The sequence below is a fragment of the Schistocerca gregaria genome, unplaced genomic scaffold (genome assembly GCF_023897955.1).
Source record: "Schistocerca gregaria isolate iqSchGreg1 unplaced genomic scaffold, iqSchGreg1.2 ptg000131l, whole genome shotgun sequence".
In the NCBI taxonomy this organism is placed as follows: domain Eukaryota; kingdom Metazoa; phylum Arthropoda; class Insecta; order Orthoptera; family Acrididae; genus Schistocerca; species Schistocerca gregaria.
The window spans coordinates 8,608,978-8,620,205 of NW_026061717.1; the positions used below are offsets into that span (position 1 = coordinate 8,608,978).

The 11,228-nt window shown below is 48.3% G+C and overlaps 1 non-coding gene across 1 annotated transcript; it reads right to left on the minus strand.

Moving 5' to 3' along the window:
* Positions 1-10,498: 10,498 nt before the first annotated feature.
* Trnak-uuu (transfer RNA lysine (anticodon UUU)) lies at positions 10,499-10,571 on the minus strand. Its single transcript has one exon. It is a non-coding gene; the product is annotated as a tRNA-Lys (tRNA).
* Positions 10,572-11,228: the final 657 nt, after the last annotated feature.

Here is an 11,228-nt window from a genome sequence, read left to right on the forward strand (position 1 = left end):
CGTCACGTACTTCACTTTTATCTCATAATCATTTCTGAGAGGTAAAGGAATTGCATGACAACATGCAGAGCTAGTGGCGTCAATATTAACACACATACTTGATGTGACTCAAAAGCCGAACGAGTTACTTTCCGACGTTGTTTTAGATGTGCAAGTGCCAGTCAAAACTCGCGGTGACGGCACCCTGCCGACCATTTCGCTAGTTAACACCGGTCTTGTTGTGTGTGTTTCAAGCTCAAGAGCAGCTCCAAGAAAAAAATGGTCAACAGCAACATTCAGACGGTTTCGTACTGCTCAATTGCTACATTAAAACGGTATGTTTCTTTTTCAGAACTGGAAAAATACGAGCGTGACAGGATTCGAACCAGTAATCTTCAGATCCGAAGTCCGACGCCTCATCGATTAGGCCACGCGGTCACTGAAGACCAAATATAACTTGTATACGACTCATCTCGAAACGCTCACACCCTGAGGAATTGTGTTTTCGTTCTGCACAGCCGCTGCCCCTTGCTCTTTCCCACCCATTCGTTACATTCAACCTCTTACGAGACCGACCAAATATAGACTGGGAAACAAGACCACACACTTTGTGCATTCGGAATCGAAGGCAGGGAGTCCCTCGCCGCATTTGCTACGATGGCCATTTGCTACTTCTGCAGAAGCGTCGGCGGCGGCGACGACGACGACGACGACCGCGAGAGGCTCTGAGATATGTGAGAAATACATCTATAAAATGTAATTCAGACTGCCTCGTCCCACCTTATGCTGTACCGCTTTGGCAAATGCTTTATCTGGCGTGAGGTCGGTCGCGCGGGCCCGCCCGTAGCCGGCGCGCCGTAAGGCACGGAGGCTCGCACTGGGGCGTATCGCTTCCAGACGGGCGTGCCGCGGCAGTCCTCACAGGGGAAGTGATGCGTCTCTTATAGCCTCTCCTTCCCAAGTGGCTCTTTCCGCCTTCCCGTGGTGCCAGACGTTAAGCTTGGCATTTTGCCTTGCGACAAAAGGGAGAGCTGCGACCCAACCCGATGCGAAAGCGAAGGGTGCATGGCACAGGGGGAGCTGTGTCGAGGGACCATACATCAGTCCCTTCTTTTCGCAGTTTACAGAACAACAGGTGCTCTGCATGCCGGCGATCTCGTTTGTCGGCGTGGGATCGCGGCGCGTGTCGGCAAGGGTGCTTCGCCGCGCCCCTGGGTATCCGGGGCGTGTTCTGCCAAACCCAGGTGGTGGTAACATCGCCTGGGCCAGGTTAGATGGGTCCAGACCGCCGAACGCCTGGGGGACCGGCCCGCCACCTGAGTAGGAGTGGGTCCCTGGCCGAGAGGTGGAAACTCGGGCAAGTAGGCGGCGAAGGGCGAGAGGTGCATCCGCCTCTCCGGAGTGCAGGGTGCAGTTGCCGGGGTGCGTCGCGTGAAATCGCCGATGACGAAGTCACCGAGGGGGACCAGTGCGCTGGAAACGGCGCGCTGAACCCAGCAGCTCTGGAGTGCTCTTGACCTAGGGGCGAGGTCGGTGAGCGAGCTGCAGAATGTCCCCCCCCCCCCCCCCTCCCATGCCAGAGGAGCCGGTCCGGGGCAAGAGACGGGCTCCCACCCCTTTTTTTTATCACTCGTTCATCATGGCTACACCAGAAACGAGTGATTCGAGTGCGCCAACGCGTGCTTCCGTGATGTCTGAACCCGCTCCTCAGGACGAGTCGGGACAGGCAACTGAGGAAAATGTCCTACAAAGACACACGAGAATATCATTGCTCCTCGAGCAACATATCAAAAATGGTAAAATTAGTCAAGCGGCTCTGACTATAATCAAAAATGAACTGGCGGCGTGGGCTATCGCAAACGCCAAGCTTGAGGGCCGTGTAGAAGAACTTACAAAAGAAAATGAGGGACTAAGGAAACAACCCGGAAAGACCTGGGCAGCGGTGGTCGCACAAGCGCCACCAAAACCGCAGACTACAAAGGATGCCATTGCAAAAGTCACTAAAAGATCAGACACAACGGTATTCCTAAGGACCCTGCCTGGTCAGGACACTAGCATAAAAAAAATCCAGGAATTGCTTACGACAACTATCAATCCAGCAAAAGACAAAATTAAAATAAATAAGGTAAAACCCAGCAGAAACTCTGTTATTGTTGAAGTAGCTTCAGAAGAGGACAAAGAGAAACTGTTAAGTAATGCAAAACTAAACTCGGTGGTCAAATGCGAGCCACCAAGGAAAAGAAACCCATTGGTCATCTTGTATGATGTACCAACAGTCATGACGAATGAAGAACTGCAAAAATCTATAAAGGCTCAGAATTTTGAAGATATGACAGAAGAAGAATTTAAAGCAAATTTCAATTTGAGATTCAAAACTGGGCCTCGGGACCGTGATGTGGTCCATCACGTTGCCGAGGTCTCCGCTCACATGTGGAAAAAAATTACAGCAATGGGCAGACTATACGTCGGCTTTCACGCCATTAACACACGCGACTTTCTGGTCGTACCACGTTGCCACAATTGTGGAGATCTCGACCACGTTTTGAGGCACTGTACCAGGGGGTCGGCCTGCTCGAAATGTGGCGAGGATGGCCATGTCAGGAAGGACTGTAGGGCTGCGGCGGTTTGTATCCCCTGCAAGAGACGGGGTAAAAAGCCCTGTGGTACCATGGGACGTAGCTGCCCCACCTACAGACTTCTGGAACAAAGGCTTATTTCAAGAATAGACTATGGCTGATCAAACCAAAGCCAACAGGATGCCCAAAAGGAAATCCCCTAGCAAAAGGAGGAGGGATGCCATGAGGGCGAGTGCCTTCAAGCTTTTCTTGAGGTTGCACATGGGCACCACAACCAGAACCGTAGATAAAGGCACTCAAACCGACTCTACCACTACGGATAGAGGGACACAAACGAGGCCTCTGGCAGTCACGCTCCCCTCCTCCCCAAGCAGGGAAACAAGGCCGACTAAAGACCTACGGCAACGGCATCCTGTACCAGAGACGGTGGCAGTCTCAGCAGAATTAAATATAACAACAAAACAACCAGTTCAAGAAAATAAAATAACTAGTTCAAGTGAACCAGATGCAACAAAAGATCCTGTAGTGAGACTGCCACCTGTCGATCCAGTTAGAGTCTATCCAAACCTTGAACTCACCATGCAACTGGCGAGGCTGGAGCAGCCGACTACCCTGACCACTGCCTTGAGACATGTGGTTCGGGTGGGACATGAATATGGACAGAGAGTCACCTTCTCGGTAATGGAGGCTGTGGACAGAATTCAACTCAAGTCAGTGAATCTCCCCACTGACTTCGGAGCCCTGCGTGACCTACTAAAGAAAGTCTTTGACAGACGTGGAGAAAAATTCGACCTGAATGAAATTTATCGACAAGCAGTTCTGGCAAATGGACGTATCACATTTGACTGGAACAAAACATGGCTTCATGACAGAATTCACACATACACTCCATAGACAACTACATGACGGAAATTACCATTGGCCAACTCAACACTCATAACAGCAGACTTGTCATGCAGGAGTTACGAAGGGAAGTGGAGGAGAGGAGACTGGATGTGGTCTGCCTGCAGGAGCCGTACTCCCTAAACGGGAAGATAGCTTTCACAGCTGCGACCTGGCAAGTCGTCTGCAGAGGAGAAGACCCAAAAGCGGCAATTATTATTACAAACAAACTGATAAGGGCTACAGTCCTAACGCAGTTCACAACCAGCCACTGCAACGTCGTGGAGCTGCAGTCTCCAGCAGGAGCTATTATTATGATCAACACATACTTCCAATATGGTGATGATATTGAAAGACACCTAGCTCATCTCACCACAGCTATCACGGCGTTGCGGGGGCGGAAAACATTTGTGACTGCCGATATGAATGCCAAATCCCCCCTATGGTACAGCGGCACCAGGGATCCCAATGGAGAGAAGGCAGAAGAAGCCATCATGGCCTTGCAGCTTGTAGTGGCTAACAAGCCAGGCAACCCTCCGACCTATGCGGCGGGAGGGGGCCAAGGCACAAACATCGACGTGACCCTGGCTACGCCAAACGCAGCATACCTAATCCAGCAATGGAAAGTAGTTGAGAATGCCACTACAAGTGACCACAATCTCATTACTTTCAACATAGGAGATGGCGAGAGCCGCTGGGCCAGGGGGTGGGAAATACAATACAATTACAATAGAGCCGACTGGGAGAGACTTGCTGGGGAGTGCGACATTCCTCCGTTATCAGAGGGTGACGACCACAGAGACCTTGACGTTGACAACAGAGCCGAAGAACTGGTCTCAGTAATAACTCGAGCAGTCAAAGCAGCCGTACCTACTAGGAGGAGGGCCATGGCGGCCTCTCCATCACCATGGTCTGCTGAACTAGAGGAGATGCGCCGGTCGGTCAGAAGGCTCAGGAGGCACTACCAGCGCAGTGTCGTCTGGCAAGAAAGACAAAGATGGCTGCAGCTTTACCGGGAAGCCAAAGATAACTTCCAAAAACAGCTACGGGAAGTTAGAACAAAGAGTTGGGAACACTTTGTTCTGAACCAATTAGCATTAGACCCATGGGGAGTTCCCTACAGGCTTGTCCGGGAAAAGATCCGTTCTCCGATGGAGCTTTCAACCGTCAGGCATGGGGACCGGATGACGGGGTCTTGGCAGGAAACTGCTGAGGTCCTTCTCCACTCCCTGTTGCCTGATGATACTGCGGATGAGACAGACGAACAACGGCAGCTGCGGGAGAATAACAACAATGCGTATGAAAATGATATGGCAGTCTACCCATTCTCAGAAGAAGAGGTAGCTGCCCATATAAATTCCCTGAAGAGAGGAAAAGCTCCTGGGCCAGACGGTATTGTGGCGGAAGTGGTGCAATTCCTGGCCCCCCAGATAGTCGCCCCTCTAACTCATTTATATAACGAATGCCTCAGGCAGAAGAAGTTCCCTCGAATATGGAAGAGGGCAAATGTGGTAATTATAAAGAAAGGGGCTGACAAAGACCCAGCAGAAACTAAATCTTATAGACCTATCTGCCTGCTTGATCTGCTTGGGAAGATTCTGGAGAGACTTCTGGCTGATAGACTGGCTGCACACCGAGTGCTGTGCGGAATGAGCAACAGGCAGTTTGGCTTCAGGCCTGGACGATCGGCATCTGATGCAATCGCCCGGGCGGCCGAGGTCTGCGGCTCTACCCCGTACAAGTACGTTGTTGGCATCATGGTGGATATAAGTGGCGCCTTCGACAACCTGTGGTGGCCTTCGCTCTTCTCCTGCTTAAGGGAGAAGGAGTGTCCAGGGCCGCTATATGGCTGTCTGAGGAGCTATTGTGAAGATCGGGAGGTCTGGCTATCATCTGCTAGCACAAGAGTAAGGAAAACTATCACCAAGGGATGTCCCCAGGGTTCCGTACTGGGTCCGCTGTTCTGGGACATCCACATGGAACCCTTACTAGATACATTACAACAAAGTGATGAAGTGCTGGAGGTGATAGCCTAAGCAGATGATCTCCTCCTACTGGTCGGCGGCCGTAGCCAAGAAGACATAGAGCCTAAGATCGAGAGAACAATAAACACACTCCAACTGTGGTGCCGCAAGACAAAAATGACAATTTCACCGGCCAAGTCTACATATCTTCTTCTAAAGGGACAATTAGCTCGTAACCCAACTGTTAGGATAGATGGATCACCAGTTCTCCGGCGACGTGAGACACGCTACCTTGGTATCATCATTGATGAAAGGTGGACTTTTGGTAGACACATCGAAACCGTAACTCAAAGAGCTTTACAGGTACTCAACAACCTCATCTCCATTGAGCACAAGCGGTTTCATCTTCCACCACATCTCATCAAACTCTATCATAACAGTATACTAACATCCATAGTGGGTTACGGATCCGGAGTCTGGGCACACAGGCTCATGAGGGTGGTGCCCGCCATGACAGTGAGGAGAGTGCAGAGAAATATGATCCTGAGATCAGTGGGGGCATACAGAACTACACCGGGAGGAGCCCTGTTAGTTATTATGGGGCTTTGCCCCCTGGATATCAAAATTCGGGAGCAGGCCGCTTGGTACTGGACTAAATAGTGGAATTTGGAAAAAACCGAGGAAATTCTGGGCAGCAGGACTGAAAATAAAGTAGAGATTAGGAAAAAAGGGGAGCTGCTATGGCAACTTTCGTGGGAAACCGAAGAAACAGGGCGTCGAACCTTTGAGCTCCTACCAGATGTCAGGGAAAGGATGGAAATGTCACATTTCGATCCATCCCGGGGACTCATCCACTTCCTCACTGGACATGGACCGTACTCGACATATCTATGTCGATTTGGTAAAAAGGCGACACCTGCGTGTGACTGTGGTGTTCCGGAGGGTACTCCTGACCATGTAGTCTACGAGTGCCCCCTTTTCAATGATGTGGCCTCAGTACTGCGGGACCAACTACCACACAACGACACATATAGACTAATCAGACATCACGACACTTTCGACATCATAAATAAACTGGCTAACGCGGTATCTCAGAAAGTCCTAAAGGACTACCTGAAAGAACTATAGTAGTACAAGAAAGAGATAAACCAGGACACAGATAGAGTTTGATACCCTACTCCCAAACCGCCTGGGCGCGGAAAGGCCGACTTCCTCAGTCTGAATCCGCCGCGCCACAGGATTCTGGGGTGTGGGGTGCAGCCTTACCGAACCAGACAACGCACCGGACTTGACATTAGGATAAGTTAGTTGTAGGACTTAGTTTTTAGACATTATTATTAGTAACCTGCAGCGATTACCATCTTGGCCTGCCCAGTGTCAGGGGCACGCTCATTGGGATTAGCTCAATGAGCAAGGCTCTATAGTAGGTTTATATAAATTAGCTGACACAACTGTAACGCTGTAGGATTAGTAACTAGTCTTAAGATTAAATGTTTGTAGTAAACTAACACTAATGTTGCCCATTGCTTACTGTTCACTTATATACTAACTAGTTACTACATAGGACTTAGAATTAGCTGCTAATTATCCTTGTATAACTAACTTGGCCCACTAATCAAATAAGGCAGTGGGCTAGATGTAAAATTAACATTCTTTTATGGAAATAAAGAATTAAAAAAAAAATGCTTTATCTGCGCCATTCGCCTTAATCACATCTGAGAGTAATTCTTAATAAAACGCCTGTCGCTAATTGTTCGTCATCACAGATATTGTTTTCTATACGGCCACGACGCGAAACTGATTTCCAAAATCCGTCTTCCTCCTCTGAGGATGGAACTTACGACCCCTGGTTTACTGCACCAGTGCTGTACCACTTTTTTTTTTTTTTTTTTTTTTTTTTTTTTTTTTTTTACCGGCTAATATTTGTAGCTATGGCGACCCATTACTGCTTGGCTACACATCTGACACGTAACCGATGTGCTCTCCGAACAACAACACTTGCTTTTCAGATCATGTCTTTCATACATGTCTACAAAATCACCTTCGCCTTCAAATACAGTTTCCTTGCGACTGACAGAGACGTAGCCAAAGTTTAAAGTTGCTATTTCCATTACATCGCGTTAATCAGAAAAACCGTAATTTACATTTGCAGCGGAACAAATTTCCCTTACGCCCAGCGTAGGTCTCGAACCAACGACCCTGGAATTAAGTGTCTCACGCTGTACCGACGGAGCTAGCCGGCTGCTTCTGTTAATGCCTGCCGGTTAGCACGTCACACAATACTCGTTTGGGTTGGGTGGTCCCATACAGAATCTCTCCATGCTGCCTAATGTTTTCCTAACGTCACACTCGTCACGTACTTCACTTTTATGTCATAATCATTTCTGAGAGGAAAAGAAGTTGCATAACAACACGCAGAGCTAGTGGCGCCAAATTAACACACATACCTTTTGTGACACCGGTCTTGTTGTGTGTGTTTCAAGCTCAAGAGCAACTCCAAGCAAAAAACGGTCAACAGCAACATTCAGACGGTTTCGTACTGCTCAATTGCTACATTAAAACAGTAGGTTTGTTTTTCAGAACTGGAAAAACACGAGCGTGACAGGATTCGAACCTGTAATCTTCAGATCCGAAGTCGGACGCCTGATCCATTAGGCCACATGGTCACTGGCGACCAACTATAACTTGTATACGACTCATCTCGAAACGCTAACACCCTGAGGAATTGTGTTTTCGTTCTGCACAGCCGCTGCCCCTTGCTCTTTCCCACCCATTCGTTACATTCAACCTCTTACGAGTCCGACCAAATATAGACTGAGAAACAAGACCACACACTTTGTGCATTCGGAATCGAAGGCAGGGCGTCCCTCGCCGCATTTGCTACGATCGCCATTTGCTACTTCTGCAGAAGCGGCGGCGACGACGACGACCACGACGACAGGCTCTGAGATATGTGAGAAATACATCTATAAAATGTAATTCAGACTGCCTCGTCCCACCTTATGCTGTACCGCTTTGGTAAATGCTTTATCTGCGCCATTCGCCTTAATCACATCTGAGAGTAATTCTTAAAAAAACGCCTGTCGCTAATTGTTCGTCATCACAGGTACTGTTTGCTATACGGCCACAACGCGCAACTGATTTCCAAAATTCATCTTTCTCCTGTGAGGATGGAGCTTACGACCCCTGGTTTATTAGACCACTGCTCTACTGCTGAGCTAAAGAGGCGCGGCCTAGCGGTACTCTTGGGTACTTCGCCTTTACGGTCGTCTGCATAATCAGACTTCCGCTGACAACACTTCATATTACCGGCTAATATTTGCAGCTATGGCGACCCATTACTGCTTAGCTACACATCTGACACGTAACCGATGTGCTCTCCAAACAACAACACTTGCATTTCAGAACATGTCTTTCACACATGTCTACAAAATCACCTTCACCTTCAAATACAGCTTCCTTGCGACTGACAGAGACGTAGGCAAAGTTTAAAGTTGCTATTTCCATTACATCTCGTTCATCAGAGAAACGGTAATTTATATCTGCAGCGGAACAAAATTCCATTCCGCCCAGCGTGTGGCTCGAACCCACGACCCTGGGATTAAGAGTCTGACTCTCTACCGACTGAGCTAGCCGTCTACCTCGGTGAGTACCTGCCGGGTAGCACGTCACACAGTACTCGTTTGGGTTGGGTTGTCCCATACAGAATCTCTCCATGCTGCCTAATGTTTTCCTAACGTAACACTCGTCACGTACTTCACTTTTATGTCATAATCATTTCTGAGAGGTAAAGAAATTGCATGACAACATGCAGAGCTAGTGGCGTCAAAATTAACACACATACTTTATGTGACTCAAAAGCCGAACGAGTTACTTTCCGACGTTGTTTTAGATGTGCAAGTGCCAGTCAAAACTCGCGGTGTCGGCACTGTGCCGACCATTTCGCTAGTTAACACCGGTCTTCTTGTGTGTGTTTCAAGCTCAGGAGCAACTCCAAGCAAAAAATGGTCAACAGCAACATTCAGGCGGTTTCGTACTGCTCAATTGCTACATTAAAACGGTATGTTTCTTTTTCAGAACTGGAATAACACGAGTGTTACATCATTCGAACCTGTAATCTTCAGATCCAAAGTCCGACGACTTATCCATTATGACACACGGTCACTGACGACCAACTACAACATGTATACGACTCATCTCGAAACGCTCACACCCCTGAGGATTTGTGTTTTCGTTCTACACAGCCGCTGCCCCTTGCTCTTTCCCACCCATTCATTACATTCAACCTCTTACGAGACCGACCAAATGTAGATTGAGAAACAAGACCACACACTTTGAGCATTCGGAATCGAAGGCAGGGCGTCCCTCGCCGCATTTGTTACGATGGCCATTTGCTACTTCTGAAGGTGCGGCGCCGGCGGCGACGACGACGACGACGACGACGACGACGACGACGACGACGACCGCGAGAGGCTCTGAAATATGTGAGAAATACATCTATTAAATGTAATTCAGACTGCCTCGTCCCACCTTGTGCTGTACCGCTTTGGCAAATGCTTTATCTGCGCCATTCGCCTTAATCACATCTGAGAGTAATTCTTAAAAAAACGCCTGTCGCTAATTGTTCGTCATAACAGATACTGTTTGCTATACGGCCACAACGCGCAACTGATTTTCAAATTTCAGTTTTCTCCCGTGAGGATGGAACTTACGACGCCTGGTTTATTAGACCAGTGCTCTACCACTGAGCTAAAGAGGCGCGTCATAGCGGTACTCTTGGGTACTTCGCACTTACGGTCGTCTGCATAATCAGACTTCAGCTGACAACACTTCATATTACCGGCTAATATTTGCAGCTATGGCGACCCATTACTGCTTAGCTACACATCTGACACGTAACCGATGTGCTCTCCAAACAACAACACTTGCATTTCAGAACATGTCTTTCCTACATGTCTACAAAATCACCTTCACCTTCAAATACAGTTTCCTTGCGACTGATAGAGACGTAGGCAAAGTTTAAAGTTGCTATTTCCATTACATCTTGTTAACCAGAAAAACAGTAATTTCCATCTGCAGCGGAACAAAATTCCGTTCCGCCCAGCGTGTGGCTCGAACCCACGACCTTGTGATTAAAAGTCTGACGCTCTACCGACTGAGCTAGCCGGCTACCTCGGTGAGTAGCTGCCGGGTAGCACGTCACACAGTACTCGTTTGGGTTGGGTGGTCCCATACAGAATCTCTCCAGGCTGCCTAATGTTCTCCTAACGTCACACTCGTCACGTACTTCACTTTTATGTCATAATCATTTCTGAGAGGTAAAGAAATTGCATGACAACATGCATAGCTAGTGGCGTCAAAATTAACACACATACTTTATGTGACTCAAAAGCCGAACGAGTTACTTTCCGACGTTGTTTTAGATGTGCAAGTGCCTGTCAAAACTCACGGTGTCGGCACTCTGCCGACCATTTCGCTAGTTAACACCGGTCTTGTTGTGTGTGTTTCAAGCTCAGGAGCAACTCCAAGCAAAAAATGGTCAACAACAACATTCAGTCGGTTTCGTACTGCTCAATTGCTACATTAAAACGGTATGTTTCCTTTTCAGAACTGGAAAAACACGAGTGTTACATCATTCGAACCTGTAATCTTCAGATCCGAAGTCCGACGACTTATCCATTATGACACACGAACACTGACGACCAACTATAACACGTATATGACTCATCTCGAAACGCTCACACCCCTGAGGATTTGTGTTTTCGTTCTACACAGCCGCTGCCCCTTGCTCTTTCCCACCCATTCGTTACATTCAACATCTTACGAG